Below are 16,099 nucleotides of genomic sequence, written 5' to 3' on the forward strand. Positions count from 1 at the left end.
TGAGCCACATTTCCCACGCTTGGAACAGTTCCCCACACCATCTGAACAATGAGTAGAAAAAAGTACAAAAAGAAAATGGCACAGAATAGGTATTGATTCAAAGGAAACAAAAGTCTAACCACCATAAAAAATTAAATTATATCTAGAGATATTGAAATAAATTAAGAAACTTCAACATGAGAACAACAAGGTTGCCCTGACTGGTCTGGCTCAGATGGTTGGGCATCATTCCTCAAAGCGAAGTCACTGGTTTGATTCCTGGTCATGAGACATGCCTGGGTTGTGGGTCTGGTCCCCGGTCAGGGGGTGTTCAGGAGACAACAGGATCCATGTTTCTCTCACACATTGATGTTTCTCCTCCTCTCTTTCTCCCTCCCTTACACTCTCTCTAAGAATAAGTAAATAAAATCTTTTTTCTGAAAGAACAACAAGGTTCCCTCCCAGAAAACAAGTGCACTAGCATACCAATCCAACCCCAAAACAAAGGAAGGAAAGAGATAAAAGAAACAAGTCTTAATAATAAATTTAGTTGAGTCATACCTATAATAGAGGATGTAATGATTGAATTAACAGCTCGAAAGAAATCGAATAGTTTGACTGAAAACTAAAAGGGTACACAAGTAATTCAATTTTGTGTATGGGGGAGAAAAATGGCAGGAATTTTAAAGAAGAAAGGATCTAATTTCCCAAAATTGTTAGGGCAAGTTACATAAAATTTTGGTAGGACTTTTTAAAAAAAATTTTACAACAATAACCTTTCAAACCATGGGAATGATTAAGGTTACAGTCATTTAATTTGGCAATTGACAATTGAAGCAGTTTAGTTTTACAAAAATAAAAACAAAACAGAAATGTTCTTGGAAACTTTTGTTATTTCAACATTTTTTGTAAAGGGCCAAATTATGTTCTTCTGGCTAGACACAACTGTGTGAAATTCAGATGCTGAAGTATGAAATTGATGCATGAAAATGCTTGACTTGATCAATTCTAGCCCTTAGAAGCAGGCTGAGGAAAATTTCAAACATAGCCATGAAGTAAATATCCATTATTGGCATAGAAATAGTCTGAGTGTTTCCATCTCAAATTGTTTTAATTCTTTAATTTACCCTTTCCCAAATAATTTATCCCAGGATAAGAGAATGCTTACTTTCTGATCCAAAGGAAAAGGGCCAATAAATTTTTCCATCCATAAATCTCTTTATAAATAAGACAAAAAAGAAAAATAAGAAGAAAATAACATTAATTTCTAATAGATATTGTTCCTTATACAAGTGGCCTGCTCATATATCTTCATAGACAAGTCATTTTACAACCTCATGCCATCACCTCACCTCCCTTCTGTGTAAACAAATATTCTTTCAGGAGTTAGAGGCACTTGAGCCCTTATTTCTATAGCAAATGCAAACAAGTGGGAATAGCTCCTGAAACTGTCTCTCTAAGGATATCTGCTCACTGTAAATAAGATGTTCTCTGAGTACCTAAACCTGAAGTTAAGAGTGATATATATATATATTTTCCCTTGTCATTATTTTCCAGATTCCATCACGGATCTATTGAGTGTACTTTCTAATAGCTTTAATAGTTAAGGCTACCTCAAAAACAGGTCCAACTCAGCTCCAATGCTCAGTTATCAAGGAAGAGAAGCAATGCCTGCAGCTTTGACTTGACCTTTGTGTAAGAAACTCTCAAAATTAAGACAGATTTTCAATACTGAGCATCCATGGAAGGAATCCTTCTGGTGCTGACAAGTTGACAAGCTTGGGAGTTGGGGGGGAAAAAAGAGGAAAAACTGAAGTAACAAAATCCTGGCATTCAGTATTATGCTAAGTATAACTGAAGTGAACCAAAATTCAGAACCCAAAAAGCAGACACAATACTACAAGAAAAGAACAACAGCTACAACAAAATCCTCCAGTGTAAAATTAAGGCATAGAAAAATTGTTCTGATTCACCAAACTTCCTAATCCTTTGAATATTTGTAATTATTCTAGTTCTTGCCTAAGCATTAAATGTGTTTGTTAAATCTCTCTCTGACAGGCTGCACAAAATTAAGCTTTAGTATTCAAATTTGTTTTTTGTTCCCTTAACATTCCCTAAAAGTTTTGTTTCAAGAATCAAAAATCTACTGTCTAGGCTAGACTCCTGGCATTTCCTTGACTCTTCTAGTGACTTGTTAATTTACCCAAGTGAAATGCCTATTTTTTACTTCTCTATTTTATCATTTTAAACATGGGAACAATATTGTACCTATAATTTGCCATAATAGGGTTATGGTGAAGGTTCTGCAAACATTAGCTCATGGAGATTCTTCTGAACAATTATGAAGAGCCATTTTATATTGGAAATATTTATGTAGAATATTATAGTAATAACTTCATAGTGACTAACAGAGGTGAAAGTCAGAATTACATACATACTCGAGCCCTCAGAATTCCTTATTATTGCCCACAGTCCTTTCCACTTTTCAGGACCAAAGAACCCAATGGTCCATTCAGTTTTTTCCTTTTTATCAAAATAGTTTACATAACAAAAATTCAGTCAACTAAAAGGCTATGACCTGAGACTCAGATATTTTTAAAACTGACTAAGGTATCCTTTGACATCTCAGATCTGTATTAGCCCAGGATAGGTATGCAAATCTCCCTTACTACTTAATATTATAAAGGTTGTATTTTGATGGGCAATTTAAGTCAGTAACAAGGGCAGAATTATAAACAGAGGAAATAATATGTAATCCATTATACATGCATTATCATGGGCCTCAATTCACCAAGGTATTGGCCTTTTGCTGCCTTAAGGATATAAGGATTCCACCATTCAGTGATGTATTGGACTGCATCACCTCTGTGCTCATTTTCTGAGGAAGGTTGTATAGAATAACAGGAAAAGTTCAGTATTTTAATCTCACGCCCCCTAAATGTTGGATTCAGTTATGTTGTATAATATTGAATAAATAATTTAATCCCTCTGAGTCTCGGTTTCTTATAAGATAGGAATAATTACACCAAACTTAGTGTTACAAATGCTTTGTTGCAATCACCACATTAAATTTTGATTTGTTTAGAGTTCTGTTTAGAGTTCTGAATCAACTATTTGCACAGCTGTAGTTCTTTGAAAACATACTGAGAAACATTTTTGTAAAGAAAAAACTACTGGTTTTAAATTCAGAGGGTATAGTAGATCAGATCTTTGACAAACACTCACCCTCATTCTTCTTCTCAAAGAGAAGAACGTATTTCCTCACCTCTTGAATTTAGGCTTTGGCAGTGTGCCTTGCTTCGGCTAACAGGATGTCAGACATGACCTGAGCAGAGGTTTGAATTGTGCTTGTACAATTGGGCTTACTCTCTTGAACTTCTTTCTGCCTTTTACCTTATGAAGAGCCTGTGTTGAATAGGCACTAGTCAAAGGAGAATAAGAGACACGTGGTGTCAATGTGTCCCAAAGCCAGACAAGTCAGCCAAATATTAATTGACCTTTAGATGCATAAGCCAGAAATATCTCGTACATACTACTGTATACCACTAAGTTTTGGGTGGCTTGCTAGACAGCATTATTGTGGCATAACTAATTAATAGAGATTGTGTTCCCTTAAAGAATATATGTCATTTGCTATGCTATTAATTCTCAAAGTGGACTATACTTTCAAATTATTGAATGAATCAATTGTTTAATTGAACTCAGCAGAGTACTTACTAATGTAAATGTGTTATTTGTGTGATGTTTTCAGTGGCATATGATTAAAATTGAAGGCAATTTCCTAAACAAGTTATTTTTCCCCAGGCAAAGTTTACCATGAAATATACTGTTTGAAATTTTGTTTAGTAAGAAGGTTTCCCTTTTCCATTGTTGTTTAGGTCCCCTGTGAATGCCTGGCACAGGCTTTTGGGCAGAAATATCTGTAAACCAGGACCAAATTCCTTTTTCCTCAGGCAACACGGTATAGGGAAATCTCCATGGGACCATGATGTGAGTTGAAGGAGAGACAGCAATGAGCACTACTTCTAGCCATGGGAGTCTAGGTGTGGTCTCGTAATTTGCATTTTTAAAAAGTTCCCAGGAAGATATAAATACCAATGTAAATTGTGCCTGCAGATTGCATATATGATAAGTAGAAAGAAATATTTGAAAGAAATGTACCAGCCTCAATTGTTCAACATGGTGTGGGCGTCAGCCAGTTTTTTACAGAGGAGATAGAGATAAGTGGTGAAATTTATAAGTCAATTAAGTAGCAGTTAGTTAAGAAATCTCTTACTTTCCATATCATACAGTTGCTGTAAACTTTAAATGAGGTTATGAGTATAAAGCAGTCAGCACAGTGGCTGGTATATGAAAGTACTCAATAATGTTATAATCTCTTACACAACAGAAATCAGTCACATCTATTTTAATTAAGGTTTTATACTCACTGAAGGTGCTCTTCCTTCTGACCACAACTCTGATGTCCTGAAAATCTTGTTTCTTATCCAAGTATTTTATCCTGTGGAAAACATTTTTTTTTCAAAAAAGTAGATTGGACTTTAAGTCAGTTTCTACTCCTATTTATAGACCTTAGAACTGAAGTACTATAAAGAGTAAAACCCAAACAGGAAAGGTTGTATTTTCTATTCATAAGGTCATACGTTTCCCATTTTGTTTTTCTCTGAGGCTTTCCTCAAGAAAACTAAAGCTCCACTAGCAGAAGTGCTACGGAAAAGAAGTTGCTATTGTTTTTTGTTGTCGTTGTTGTTTTCTTTTTTGTAAAGTATTTTTTATTGATTATGCTATTACAGTTTTCCCAATTTTTTTATTCCCAATTTTTTCTCCCCTTACCCCCCTCCCCTTAGTTCATGTCCATGGGTTCTTCATATAATTTCTTTGAGTCCTCCGTTTCCTACACCATTTTTATCTCTCCCAGTCTATTTTATGCCTACTAACCATGCTTCTTCTTCCCTGTACTTTCCCCCCGTATTCCTCTCTTCCCTGTCCCCACTGAAATCCCTCTATGTGATGTCCATTTCTCTGATTCTATTCCTGTTCCACTTGTTTGCTTAGTTTTTGTTTTCATTGTTTGTCTTTTCTTTTAGGTTCATTTGTTGGTAGTTGTGAGTTTGTTGTCATTTTACTGTTCATAGTTTTTTATCTTCTTTTTTCTTAGATAAGTCCCTTGAACATTTCATATAATAAGGGCTTGGTGATGATGAACACCTTTAACTTGACCTTATCTGGGAAGCACTTTATCTGCCCTTCCATTCTAAATGATGGCTTTGCTGGATACAGTAATCTTGAATGTAGGTCCTTGGCTTTCATGACTTGGAATACTTCTTTCCAGGCCCTCCTGGCCTGTAAAGTTTCTTCTGAGAAATCAGCTGATAGCTTAATGGTCACTCCTTTGTAAGTAACTGTCTCCTTTCCTCTGGCTTCTTTTAGGATTCTCTCCTTATCTTTCACCTTGGCTAATGTAATTATGATATGCCTTGGTGTGGGCTTCCTTGAATCCAACTTCTTTGGGACTCTGTGAGCTTCCTGGACTTCCTGGAAGTCTATTTCCTTCACCACATTGGAGAAGTTTTCCTTCATTATTTTTTCAAATAAGTTTTCAATTTCTTGCTGTTGTTCTTCTCCTTCTGGCACCGCTATAATTGAGATATTGGAGCATTTCAGGTTGTCCCAGGGGTTTGAAAGACTCTCTTCACTTTTCTGAATTCTTATTGTATTATTCTGTTCCTGTTGTATGTTTATTTTTTCCTTTTGTTCCAAATCATTGCTTGTGGAAGAGCTTGATGCCTCTTTTCTTTGTCTCAGTGTGGATCATGGCTTCCTGCAGAGGGACTCATGGTCAACCCCTGTCAGATGTGGGGATGGGCTGGGACATGTACTGTGGGTGATACAAAGACAAACAAAACAAAACCTGTCTTCAAAGTTCCCATAGACTTACAGAAGATGATAAGACAACTAATAGAAGTAAGAGCATTACATAACATTTAACATGCTCAGTGGAGCCATGGAATCACAGCAAATTATATCTGTAAAGATGGTTATTTCTGGATTGTGTTTAAATATAGAACTAGTCTCTTGGGTACAAGAAAAAGAACAATTTATCAGTCACAGATTTCTTCTCTGCAAAATGCAGGCTTTAAATAGAATTTTAAAATGTTTCCTTCCAGTTCTAAATTTCTATGCCTCTTAATTCACATGCACGTAAACCCTATATGGATACATAGGAAAGTATATAAACATTGATAATGAAATCTTATTAATTTGAACTTTGCTAATTTAGAATTTATGATCAATCATCAGAGTGAGGCTGGTTGAAATTTAATTTTACTTTTACTCTGTCAGTGACATCAGTAGCTCTTTCAACACACAGTATAAACAAATTTTAAAAGAAATGCTCACCAATGTTAAAGAACAAACTGTGGTCAAAGTGTTCAGAGCTCCTATTTGTATACAAATAACTGATGTAGACATCAGCCACTTGGACTAGTGCTTTTGATACACTTCACACAGATTCCTGAGCTAGGGCCCCCTGAAAAGAGGTGGGTAAACACACCAGGTCCCTGACCCTCACCCACCTCACCAGGGATCTCAGGAATCAAAGTTTGACTTGATGGAGGGGAAGTCAGGGGAAAGCATATCCCAAGAAGCAGCACCTAACACATCCCCTGAACCGCCTGTGGTACCTCTTGCTCTGGCAGTAAAAATTGCTTGTAAAAAGTGAGTAACACAAAAGGTGTATTTTCTTTATTAATAGGTTATTATGTAAAATTCATTCATTTAGAAAAATATTGAATTCCTACTATGTAGGAGGCAGCACTCTTATATATCTTTATTACATTATAGATTTTTCAGTACCATGTGTATATTTTGTCCATAGCTCTTGAAAATATGCTAGAAGAACTTCTCACTATTATACAGTTAGCTCTAATGGGAATTTCAATTTCATTGCCTCAAAAGGCTGCATGTGGACCTCACAGGCAAATGGGAATGTGACCAAAAATAGAAACTAAGTTGATTCGGGAAAACTAAAATTTACCCAAAACATGTAGGACTAAGGTCAGAAAAGCTAAAGTTAAGAATGAGATGCAAACTGAAAAAAGCCAGGAAAGGAATGGAGAACATTCTAGACACCACACATCTAGAACTTACTGTATCTCAGAAATATTATCACAAAGTGAATTCTGAACAGGAGATGAGTAAGGGGAGCAGTAACAGGAGTCATACAACCCACCTGGCTGAGTCAAAAGACTAATCTAGACTGGTCATTGTCCTCAGTCTTCCTTGCACACATTGAGGTCATCTCCAACTTGCTGTCTTTCCTAATGCAGCTTCCTTCATCCACTGCCTGACTTTTCAGACACCGTTCATTCTTCAGAGCTGTGCTACCATTTAGCTTCTCCTCAGGGCAGCCCTTTCTACTTCCTCCTACCCAAAATGACAGTCACTTTCTGGATACCTATGAACCCTTGTAACACATCATTTACCAATAAAATGGCTCTTTAATGGGTGTTGAGTTCTTTTCCTGGATTAGACTACAAATTCTTTACTTGCAAGACTCATGTCTTAAGCCTTTTAATAATTGCTGAACTTCTGAGAAAAGTCTTACAAGATATAAAAATTAGATCACATTAATTATATATTTAATAAATTGAAAAGGTCAGATGGGGGACTGTGGAACTGGAAGTTCTAGCCCTCTGGTCACAGGGGTGGTTCTCCTGACAGCCAGTCCCCATCTTTAGGTTTCCTAGGAACTTTACAAAAGTCACCTGATTAACATAACGGAAGACACCTTTATGACTCTCATCATTTAGAAAATTCCAAGGGTATTAGGAGCAGATCCATCTCTGTCTCTCCTTCAGCATTGTTTTTTACCTTGCTTCAGGACTTAGCATCTCCACCCAGGCTCCTTGGTCATTTCCTAACTGATCGCCTTGTATCTGGTCTCCCCTCTCTCCAATCCATGGCACATACAGCTTGGGATGATCTTTCTAACATGCAAATCTACTCAAGTTGTTCCCCTTTCAAATATCATAGTGACTTTTAATGCCTAAAAGATAAAGTCTTAACTTTGTTGCATGTTATCAAGGGCTCTCATAATCTGGTCCCTGCCTTTTATTTTAATAGGAGCTTTGGCCATTTGCCTATGTGCATCATGCCTTCTTCCCATGCTAAAACCGTCAGACTTTGAAGTACCATGTCATTTCATCTCACCATGTGAAACCACCTCTGACTCTGTGTCTACTTCAACTATTTGAGTTTCTTTCATACCTAACGCAAGGACCAATTACTTTCTTGACCACTCTCCAAGGTTGATACTTTGGTCACCACTAAGTCTGGTAAATGCCTTCCATATACTTGTTCATATACTCATTTTACCACGTGCATCTTCTCTACTCTCAGAAGGGTAGAAAGGGACAGAGCAGACTCTGGTTTGGGGAGATAGCACATAGTTTGGCATTTCACATATTGCCATCACCATAATGACAATTCACATTATTGCTGAACACTGGTGAGTCATAGATGAAAGCATTTAAAAGAGAGGAACCTCAGGGGAAGAGAATAGCAGGAGCAGACTCAGAAGCAACAGCAAACTTGCAGTTGGCTGAGAACATCTCAGGGTGTTTTTTTTTTTTTTCCCTGACATGGCTAAATTGGAGGGGTTTTTTTTGTTTTGTTTTTTTAATGAAGGGGCTAAAGGTGAGGGACGTGACTCGATAAGTAAAACATGAAATGAAACAGAAAAATAACCCAAAGACTTCTGCCTGGGATGCCGGACTACTGGTAGCACTTTCACAGAAAATTATAAGCTTGGATTGAACATTCAGACTAGCTTCTGCAACCTGATTTTGAAAAAATGTCTAATAGCCAACACTGAATGGTTCCCCATGCTGTCCTTGCCATGCTGAGGGCTTATGCCCCCTGGTGGCAGTTAATCCAATTTTAGGTTCAATTCTTTAAGTGGCTTAACTCTCCCAATTTCTATTTTCGATTCCTAGCATTGTGCCAGGCATGAAGCAGATATTCAAAACTTTTTTCTGAATTAGTTAATTAATTAGTTGAATGTGTAAATCAATGATTAAATAAAGCAAAGCTCTGTGGTGGAAGTGCTCTCGTAAGTGCTCTCGTCAAGAGAGTAGTAGAGCTGGGGCCCAGGGCAGGTTGCCCCAGGATGCCCCACAATGGCATTTTGATGATTCTAAACTAAAATCACCTGAGAAGCAGCAGCAAGAGCAGGAAGTGCTCTTTCACTCTCCTGTCTCACTAAAAACAGGAAAAAAGTCTCCATGATAGTAGATGCCCTCCCCACTCCTAAAGGACTGAGAGACAACCTTATCACAAGAGTTATAAAACCCAGAGTTTAAAAAAATGCACTAAAAAACCTTATAATGCCTTTTTTAAAGATTTATTTATTTGTTTTTAGCGAGAAAGGGAGAAAGGGAGAAAGACAGGGCGAGAAACACCGATCAGTTGCCTCTTGTACATGCCCTGACCAGGGATAGAATCCACAACCCAGGCATGTGCCCTGATGGGGAACCGAACTAGTGACCTTTTGCTCTGTGGATGATGCCCAACCAACAGAGCCACACTGCTCAGGGTTTACAACGTCTTTACTTATCTACTACCCAAGCCCAAACTTTGTTTAGATTCCCAATGTATACCCAAGCCTGCTTAGATTCCTTTCTAGTGAGCACTTTCTTTGTCTTGTCAGTTTCTCACAAGTTTATTATTTGTCTAAAATCTATTAAGAGGTGCTTAGTGTGATCAATTCTTCAAGCCTCAACTTATAATTAAGCATCTTATCATGGCTCTCCCATGTGCACATATTAAAATTTTTTTCTCCTGTTAATCTGGACCTATGTCAATTTTATTATTTTATAACTAGTTCAGCTAGAAGAACTAAAGAAGGGTAGAGTGAGGGAATTCTCTCCCACTCCCCAAGAGTAGGAATCTAGTTCCACACTATTAACTGTGGGGTGATCTTAAGAAAGTCACCAGATCTCTGGGTCTCTGTACTGATGGATGTAGAATCTCTAAGTAGGTGATCTCTAACGTCATGCCCAGCACTAACATTACTGACTGAGGCTTCTTTTTATTTGTGCAGAGGGAGGGGGGGAAGAGATAGTTAAGTCTGATGCTACATCAAAATCCCTTAAAGTTATAAGATCATGATTTTTTGAATACATGTAAAAACATGATTTTTCTGAAAAATTATTAGCTGGGACCAATACTGTTTGGAGAGTCAGTGTTACCAGACAGGGGTCTGGCCCTGACCGGCTATAGTGTGTGGGTTCTTGACTTGGTGTAGGAAAGATTTCACGAGCCCAGATGACTATGAGGATACATTTATTAAAGCTGCAGACAGTGAAACAAGGAAAGGCTTAACATAGGAGAAGCAACAGGAGAGCCCAGGCTGGGCTGCCTTAGCTCACTGGGAAGTCAGAAAAAAGGGATTTGTGGGACAGGTTCAGGGGATCAGCCTGGGACAAGCTGCCTGCTGCCCATTGCCTTAGAGTTTAGGAGACGCCTGTTTGTGAGGAAAGAAGTGGGAGAAGGGAAAGGAAACGGATGGGCTGCTCCCCAGAAGGAGAGCAGTGACACTGGCTCCTTGGTCTTGAGGCTTTTATCTCCCTTGCAGGCAGGAATCTTAGGGGAGGTCTCAGGGGAGGATTTTAGCTGAATATTCATCAGTTTTCCAGGTGTGCCCTTTCAGGGTCATGGTCTGCACTGACTGGTCAGCGGCAGAGCAGGGGGTCCTCAGTCATTGCAGTTGGTTCTGGCATCACCCACCTGTTTTGCTGCTTTTCTGGGCCTGGAGCTGAAACACAGCTGAGGCCCACATGTTCTCTCCAGGAAGGAAAGGCCAGGGGAAGAGAGATAACCCTGGGGGCCAGGTCCTTGTTTTCCCTCTTTTGCCCCCTGCCAGGCACTCAGGGCCTTCTGCCCTGGTGACCGCCTGCACCTGGCTGTACATTGCTCAACCATTGTGCTCAGCTACCTGTTTTCAGTTGTCCTGTTCCACTTGCCAAGGAATTTTCCTAGCTTCTCACTATCCTGTCTCAACAGCATAAGACGGTTTACCAGGGGGGACTTTTCGCAGTTGAATTTGAACTCAGAGCTGGAGGAATCTTTCTGGTTCTGAACTAGGTTGCCTTCCAATTGTCATCTCCCCTCCTCAACTACATGTTTCTAATAATGGCTTTCCAGATGCCATTCCTCCTGGTTTGACCCAGCCCCAGGATCCCTTGTAGCATACTTGACCCCTCCCTCAAATCCAGGCCGTACTCCTGGGTGGGAATCTAAGAGGGAACAAATACTACTATGATTTTTAGTATAATATAAGGCTTAATATATGGAATTATGATATCATGTATTTGTCTAACTATCTCAGCTAAAATACAAGATCAAGATAAAAAGAAACTTTTAAAAAAATGTATTCCTAGTACAAGGCCTTGCCTGCAATAGACATTCAATACTTTTTAATATTGATATTTATACTCAAGAGTTAAGTGCCAATTCTAGGACAGAGGCAGGAATTATACAAGATGATTATGGAGGACATTTAGTGCCAGAAAGTGAGGAGGTGCTTTAAAAAAAGAAACTCGTAATGATAGAGTTATGTCAAAGGGACAAAAGAGCCCAACAGAAAAGTCCCAGATGGCCAATGTGGATTATAATCCAAAGTGTAAAATAAATATCCATGAGTCTATACTGAGATGAAGTATTAAATAAGTGAAAAATGGAGGAAAGTAGACAAATATCCTGTGCAGAAACATTTCAACTAATTTATGTGGATACTCTGCCCTCCCGGAGGTGTGCAGGGAAGAGGGATGGAAAGAGTCACCTTTCCGCGGAGAGACCTGATGAACCCGACTTCAGCAAGGTGATCACCAGTGCTAAGCCACGTTGACTTCTGCGGTCTCCCTCCCAAAATCTATAACCCAAGTCTAATAATTAGAAAAAAATATCAGAGAAATCCCAGTTGAAGGGCATTCCATAAAATATCTGACCAGTACTCATCAAAGCTGCTAAAGTCATAAAAATAAGGAAAATTTGAGAAACTGTCAGTGTCCAAAGGAGCCTAGGGAGACATGACGACTACGTGTGGTGTGGTGTTCTGGGTGGAATCCTGGAACAGATAAAGGACATTAGGTGAAAACAAAGGAAATCTGAATGAAGTATAGACTTCAGTTCACTATAATGTAACTATCAGTTTATTAATTGTAACAAATATACGAAATTAATGTAAGATGTTAGTAATAGGGAAAATTGGGTGTGGGCTGCATAGGGTAATTGCAATTCTCTTTAAATGCTATTCTAAAATACAGAATTATTGTCATTTTTTAAAGCATAATCCTACCGTCCCATCACACTCGGCACCATGTGGAGATTCAAGTAAATGTCAAGGTATTATTAAGTACTTTTTAGAAAATTAGATAGCAGAAGGATATAGTAAAGAAATAGGAATGTTTCAATCTAGGAAGAAGAAAGATAAAAGACAGTTTATGCAGTTACATATACCTTTCACTTGAAAAAAGCATATATCATTAAAGAAAATATAGAGAAAATACATATACCCTAGGGCCCTGAAACACCAATCCAAAAGATCCTATGCACCCCAATGTTCAGAGCAGCACAATTCAGAGTAGCCAAGTGCTGGAAGCAACCTAAGTGCCCATCAGCAAATGAGTGGATCAAAAAACTATGGTACATTTACACAATGGAATTCTATGCAGCATCCACTTCATGGATGGAACTTGAGAGCATTATGCTAAGCGAAATAAGCCAGGCGGTGAGGGACAAATACCATATGATCTCACCTTTAACTGGAACATAATCAACAAAAGAAAAAAGCAATCAAAATATAACTAGAGACACTGAAATTAAGAACAATCTAACAATAGTCAGAGTGGAGGGGGGAGGGGATTGTGGGGAGAAGGGTTTTTAGGAACTACTATAAAGGACACATAAACAAAACCAAGGGGGAGGGTGGAAGCAAGGGAGGGAGATGGGTTTGGATGGGGTGGGAGGGACTGGATGGGAGAAAATGCAGACAACTGTAAATGAACAAAAAGTAATGTATGAAACCAAAAAATAACAAAGAAAATATAGAGAAAATACAAAAAAAGCTGAAAGGGGAAATGTAAGCAAGCTTTCATAATTTCATCATCTAACACAAGTACTACTACTACTATTTTGTTTTCAATTTTTTAAAAGATTATATTTATTCATTTTTAAAGTAAGGGGAAGAGACAGAGAATGGGAGGGTGAGAAATATCAGTGTAAGAGAAAAACATCAATAGGTTGCCTCTCACACACCTCTGGACAGCCTGCAGCCCAGGCTTGTGCCCTGACTGTGATTCAAACTGGCAAGCTTTCAGTTTGTGTGGTGATGCCCCCAACCCACTGAGCCACACCAGTCAGGACCAATTTTTAAAATATGTATATATATTTTATGGGTTTTTTCATGTTATAATCATGTGTGATATTCAATTTCATTTCTTGGATTTTTTTTCCCTCTTAATTGAAGATAAATCTTACATAGAGCTAGTTAATTGCTTGTTAATTCATTCTGCATTTGGGACAGAATTAATTTAAGTAAAAAGGAACTATATGAGTTCCCAAGATCATATGGACATCCAAAATCTACTCTAGTTCTGTAGGATGTAATACAAAACCAGAAGAATGCATATGGTATTACGCAGGAGCTTAATGGTATGTCTCTTGATTTCACTGTGAAGGAGGTACGGTATTTAAGAAACAAAATTTTAAAAAAAGGCAAGAGCCACTGAAATAAGAGATAGGATATTAGAGTTGGAAAATAATTTAGTGGAATTTTAAAAGGGTATATGTTTAAGGGGTGAGGTATGAAAAACTCTAAAATGGTGAGGAATGAGACCAAGAGGGATCATCTATTTTGCAAATATATGATGTGTGAACAAGTTGGGAGAGAGTGTGGTTGACTAAATGGTAGGAAGTATTAACATTATTAAAATCTCCTTAGTCACTTCTAGGTAGCAGCTTGAATTCAGACAATACTGTTCCTTAAGATTTGATAAATGGCTATATTCTAGATTAAAAAATATATATTTTGGATTCAGCTAGATTGAGGGAAAGAGAAACAGTAAACATTCCTGAGTACATATTGCCACCCAGTGGACAAATATGTATGAAGCACAAAGCATTTGCAAAAGAAAAGAAAAGGAAGGCAGTAAAATGATAGTGTTAAAACTCTGCTTACCTTCCGTGAAAGCCAGTTATGTAATCCAAACCTAAATCACACCACTTATTTAAAATGCCAGAGTAGATTTTAATACACATTTAAAAATATTCTGATAAATAATAGCAGTGGCTTTCAGCAATCAGAGAAAAATGTTGAGTGTGCATATACCACATTAAATACTAAAGCCTCATTAATGCTAATGAAACTTATGTCCATGAACTTCCAATAAGACAGGTCAGACATACTTAACTTAGAACAGGAAGAGGGTTGTCAAAACAGAGTTTAGAGATTCAAATCTTGACTCCCTGGGGTGCCATAAGAATCTTCTGATATTTTGCAGCTAAGTGTGGGAGATCTCCTGTGGAAGATCAGGCCTGTAGTATACATTGTACCCTATGAAGCTTGCTTTGCTTTGATATAGTCCTGTTGGTGTAAACCAGAGGATTAAATTCAAAGCATAAGGAGTGAACTATTTGCTTCATGAAATACACCTTTAAACCATCTGGTGTCAGCATGTCTCACAGACCCTGACCTGAGACAATCTCTGTGTTTCTTCAACTGTTATCTATAGATAATATTTGTTTTCTACAACTGTAGCCTTTGGACGTTGCTTGATAAACTATGTGTGTATGCTGTATATCCCTGCACATACAGAGCCCAATAAAGGCTGTTTTGGAGAAGGGCTTGGGGCATTCTCCATTAGAGGGAATGGCCACCCCCCTTCCCGCCAGAATAACAGATTGTGTCTGGGATGACTTATTCTCATCCGAGGCGGCCAGGATTGCATGTAGAGCTATAGTCTCCGAAACCACACATAGTACAACGGACTCTCCAGATAACCAACATGCAGATTCAACAATTATCAAGATTTTGCCACATTTGCATCACCTGTCCCTATTATTATTATTATTATTATTATCATTATTATTATCATCATCCAAGCATTTGGTAGCAATTCACAGATAACACATTAATTTATCCCTATGTAGTTCAATATAGATCAATATGGATATTTTTTCCAGAACTTCATTGTCATTAAAATCTAAAACATTAACAAAAATTCCTTGGTATTATTTAATATCTATTCCATATTCATATTTCCCCAAATGTCTCAAAAACATGTTTTTATAGTTGGTTTGTTCTCATTGTAATCCAAACTAGGTCCACCCATTGCCTGGAATTGCAATGTCTCCTAAGTCTCTTTTAACTTGAATAGTCCCCTTCCCAACCTTTCAAAAACTCTTACCCAGTTGGGAAAAGTGAATCACTTTTTTTTTTTCACTCCGAATTTATGGTATCCTAAATTTAATCCTCCCTCTCCCATATTTCTTATAAATTGATAGTTAGCTCTGGAGCTGGATTAGATTCAGACTCTATATTTGTAGAAGGAATATTTCAAGGTGATTTTGTTTACTTCCTATTGTAGCACATTGAGAAGCAACAATGTTTGGTTGCCTCACTATGATTACATGTTAATCATGTTAAGGCAATATCCATTGATGCTTATTGAGGTTTTCTTCTCTTTTTCTTTCTTACTTTCCCCCTCCTTATTTTCACCACTCCCCCGCTTTCTTTTGTCAAGAATGTGTTGAATTTTGTCAAGCCTTTTAGATATCTATGGAGATAGTCACATGATTTTTCTTTTTATAATTATTGGGATGATGAATTTAGAAATTATATAAATAAATTTTCTAATATTGAATTAACACTTCTGGCATTCCCAGAATGAATCCCATTAGCTTATACCATATTTCCTAAATGTTTTTTATTCAATTTAATATTTATTCTATTTTTATTGACTTTATTGGGGGTGACATTGGTTAATAAAATTATATAGGTGTCAGGTGTACAATTCTATAATACATCAGCTGTATGCTGTATTGTGTGTTCACCACTCCA

Source organism: Desmodus rotundus, chromosome 13, assembly GCF_022682495.2.
Source record: "Desmodus rotundus isolate HL8 chromosome 13, HLdesRot8A.1, whole genome shotgun sequence".
Taxonomy (NCBI): domain Eukaryota; kingdom Metazoa; phylum Chordata; class Mammalia; order Chiroptera; family Phyllostomidae; genus Desmodus; species Desmodus rotundus.